We start from the raw sequence: 4,365 nt of genomic DNA, 5'->3' as shown, positions 1-4,365 counted from the left end.
GACTCATCAGAAAGTAAAACATTCCTATTTTGGCACAAGGCTGAAATAGCAGTCCTGGGTTGCATTGCAGCACAGCAATAAATGACCCGAGATGCTTGAGACAAACTCCTGCACACACTAACAGCAGGCGCTATTTCACATTTCATTAACCACACAGGTTTAGACAACTATTAACACATTACTTAGCACTGTCTCAGCTCTCCACTAGAGAAATTCATACGATCAGATCTGTAGCAGGATGACCCATAGAGGAATTCTTCTGCAAATACGAAGCAACCACAGTAATTTCACATAAAATAGGGATCATCTATAAGAAAATGTTGCCAAGCTTCCTTAGAATTTCACATTTTAGAGAAAAAACTAAACATTCACCCCACAGACTATTTAAAATAAGAATTAGTATGCAAATAAGATTTTCCTTAAACTTCGCATATGCGTTTTTCTTGGAGGGCGTTGTTCAAGACTATCCCTACTTTCTATTATCTCTTGCAAGAATTGATTTACAAGTATACAAAAATTCTAGAGCACTGGAAGCAGACTAATAGGAAGTTAAAAAAATGCAAACGAGAACTCGTGACCTTCAATAGTTGGGGGACTCTGATATTCATTTAGTCTCTTCCCTCTCAGATGGATATTGCCCAACTACAGAAAATAGTGATATACTTTATATATGTTATCTTTCACTTCCCTCTGGTACACAATGCAAGAAAGCTGTGTTCTCAGCAATGAGTAAACAGTCATCATATTATTTTTTCACACATTTTTGGCATACAAACACAGAAATATCACTGTGCTACTTCCATACCTATCACACCACTTCTAAAATACATCCAGGCTTATGAGGAACATAACACTAGCTAGCTTTTTATTTAATAAGCTTTTAAAAGGTAATGGCATTTTTCAGAATATTCTTTTATCCTTTTTGCTTGGCATCTGGCCCTGCCTCAGAAGGGTAGTATCTGCCTGACCTCTACATACCCTTGCACTTTCTCCATGATATCCCTGGAATGATAATTCTTCAGCTTTCATTTCTTAGAGTGTTTCTTGTTGGTCACTTCTGGTGCTGGTGGCTGCTGAAGTAGAAGTTTATCCTCTGATAACCTGTGTTGCCTTAATGCTTCCTAGCATCCTGAGAATATTTTCCAAGTGTTATGGTGACATCAGTTGAGATCTTCACATTACAGAAGTGTTTCATGTGCTTATATCCTAACTTATTCTGTTGTTTTTCTTTTTTTGTATGTGTTTTTTTCTGCTTTCTAATCCTTCTGTCAGCCTTTTGATTTTTGTGGCTTAACTCCTTTTGTTATTACTATTTTATTTCTTACGACTTTTCAGCACCTTTCTGACAAGAAAGCATATTCAAAATCTGAAAACATTTTGACCATGCGCCTGATACCTCCAAATAAATTTCTCCAAAACTACAGGTCACATTTGTCCAAAAGATTAGCAAAAATTCTCTCAAAAGAAACAATAATAGACTCATTTTCTTTATATATTTCTGGGTAAGCTAGAATCTAGGAATTACAATATAGAAGCCCTGTGCAATGATAAGCATGTCTCAAATAGTTCTGATATATAATATTGCACATAAAATCACCAACTGTAATACGTCCCATTTTCAAAACAATGAATGTTCAGAAATACATGCCCCTTACCACTACTATCCTTTTTTTTTTACCAAGAAGAAAACTGTGTACTAGCATGCCCAAAAAAGCAAATATTGTTAAATAATTTCAAGCAGTCAGTTTGTTCATGACTGATACAGCTGACTGAATACCGGTTATCTCACTTGATAGAGAAGGTGCTAGTTTGCTCACCTCAGTCACCTGCAGGATCTTTGAAATGCCTCCTCTTCTGTTCCTTCCAAAGAGTGCATTCCTGCATCTCCCATTATCTTCTTTAGCCCACTGCACATGCAGTCATCAGTAAGTTCTAGCCAAGTTATCCTACGTAGCTGCAGAAGAAAAGGAAAGACTCAAGGATGCTGCAGATGCTCTCTTTGAAAATGTTGGTTTTTTGGTGGTCTGTCACAGACAGGTCTCCAGTAGTAAACTGAACAAGCTATCCTCCTGGCCCTTCTTTCGTTCTTTTTCCTTTTTTGTAAACACATAATCAGTGCTTCAAATCCTTTAGGTATCACAAACTGTATTTCTCTATTGCCCTCTGCTGACTGCTAACACCACCTTGCTAGATGATCAGCAAAGCAACAGATTCACTGTATTTTCTTGCTGTCCTGCTTTAAATCAATAATGACTTCTGGTCATCATGTTCCAACACAAATCATTCTATTTTCTCCTTTGTTACAAAACACCAGGCAAGTTTTACAGCTTGTTGGGTCAGCCATGGTAACTACAAAACACTGAAGAGTAGAAGCAGGAAGCAGTTGGTAACATGGGTTTGCTAATGTGCTTTTGGTGAACAGAAGCCAGGAAAAAGTAGAGACAAATGTCTTCCACCTCGAACTATTCCATTCATGCCATAAATTAAGTATTGTATAGGGCAGTTGAGGGTTAGTGGATTTTAAGGTTTTGGCTCAACCAGCACATTAAATACTGACTTTTTTATAGGAGTTCTGCAGAATTGGATCCAGAGAGCCATGAATTACTGGCCATGGATTCCTGGTTATTTCCTACTCTGCTGACAGAGTTTTATTGGCTTTCAGCACTACACATAACATAGGGAGAAACAGAGTTCCTGCCTCATGAGGCGTTTACTCAAACTTGGACACTGACAAGAAATATACTATACCATATATGAATGCCACTGGAAATCATAGTTTGCACTTCTTTTAAGACAAAGATATAAACAAATAAAAGCTACTAAACTGGCAAAAAGAGTTTTGATATTCAGAAGAAAAAAAAAATTGAACCATTTCAGAGAGAAGAAAAATTAAAATCAAATCCCTTGCACTTCATTAATCACTAATTAATTAGTACTATGACCACTCGTATTTATCAACCAAGTCACTAAGGCATATGTTCTTACCCCAAAAATATACATACATAGACTGCTGCAAGTGTGCAGCTACAGTCAGCAGAGGATTCGCAAGAACATTTCTCTTTTGCTAGACAGGTGCTGAAGGAAAACACAGCACTGTTTTGCCTTGCAAGCCATTCATCCTCTGCAACGCAGTCCTTAGCGGGCAGACTTCCATAGTTTTAATCACTAGAAGTGACAAAACAGATCCTCTCACCCTCAAAAACAAACATTTTGAAGCATTTTTTGCTTGTCTGTCTCCCCAAATGACCTCTCTTTACTCTCAATTGTCCCTACTAGTACAGAGTGGGGGTATTTCATATGCCAAGCATTGGTTGGCTGATGAAAACTTGCTGTGTTTTAAACAGATGTAGTGTGCAAATTTCTTTTCTTGGAGCTGAAGAAAAGGGATGTCACAAAAACTCTATCAACAAAGCCAAAAAATCTCCAGAATGAGTATTTCTCTAAGTTTATTGAAATCAACAACAACAAAAAAGCCTATTTAATGAAAACTGAGATGGAATTCTAATTTTAATTATTACTAGCATTTCATTAGCATGCCCAAGCTTCATGGGAGTTTTACAGCAAAGGTGCTATTAAAGAAAATCCTACTGCTTCCACCCCTCCCATTAGCTAAAACACTTGGCTGCTCTATGTTAGCAAAAAAAGAAGAGCCTACATTCATTGAAGCTCCCTGGTAGGATATTGAAGCCCAGCCTGATGAATAGGGCTCCAAAGAGAGCACTGCTGCCGAAGGATCAAAGCAAGTGAATGGGGCCTAGAGAATCAACAAAACACACATCAAACAGTGCAACGGTGGGGGTTTTGTTGTTGTTGTTGTTTTTCTTTTTAGTAAGAGCACGTTCACACGGAGTGATAAAGCAAAGTAGACAGTGGCCTAAAGTCTTGGAAAGGCATTTGCGCCGAGTGGAAGACAGCTGGTGCTCAGCACTTGAAAAGCCAGGCGCTTTCTGCAGCTACTGCCTGACGCGCCTCACGTGCCCACTTTCGACGTGAACCCATTTTTTCCTGCTCTCCCGACGTGCCAGTTTCCCCGCACAGCCGCCCGCGCCGCCGCGGGCCGCGCTCTCCGCCCCTGGGCGCGCCGGGCCTCACGGGCGGCCCGGGCCGCCCACCGACTTCCCCCGGCCTCCCCCTTGCCGCCGCCGAAAGCACCGCGCCGCTTGCTAGCGCTGAGGGCGGCTCTCGGCACCTCCCTTCCTCCAACGGCCGCGCGCAGCCGTTACCGGCGCCCCACCCGCTACCGACGCAGCGTCAGAGCCCGCGGCGGGTTCCACCCGCCGCGAGCCCGGAACGATCGTGCTGCGGCCGCGGAGCGCCGCCGGACCTGGCTGCGGGCGGCTTCCGGCGGGGCGGCGCGGGGGCGGC

The 4,365-nt window shown here is 41.8% G+C and overlaps 1 long non-coding RNA gene across 1 annotated transcript; it reads right to left on the bottom strand.

Annotated features, from left to right (window-relative positions):
* Positions 1-1,876: 1,876 nt before the first annotated feature.
* LOC112950689 lies at positions 1,877-3,896 on the bottom strand. The gene is made up of 3 exons (XR_003250065.1): positions 3,656-3,896; positions 3,003-3,165; positions 1,877-1,954 (listed from the first exon to the last, which is right to left on the bottom strand). It is a non-coding gene; the product is annotated as an uncharacterized LOC112950689 (long non-coding RNA).
* Positions 3,897-4,365: the final 469 nt, after the last annotated feature.

The sequence above is a fragment of the Nothoprocta perdicaria genome, unplaced genomic scaffold (genome assembly GCF_003342845.1).
Source record: "Nothoprocta perdicaria isolate Ctin4 unplaced genomic scaffold, notPer1 scaffold_329, whole genome shotgun sequence".
Taxonomy (NCBI): Eukaryota; Metazoa; Chordata; class Aves; order Tinamiformes; family Tinamidae; genus Nothoprocta; species Nothoprocta perdicaria.
The sequence above is the reverse complement of the archived record's forward strand: the minus strand, read 5'-3'. Positions and strand labels throughout refer to the sequence as shown.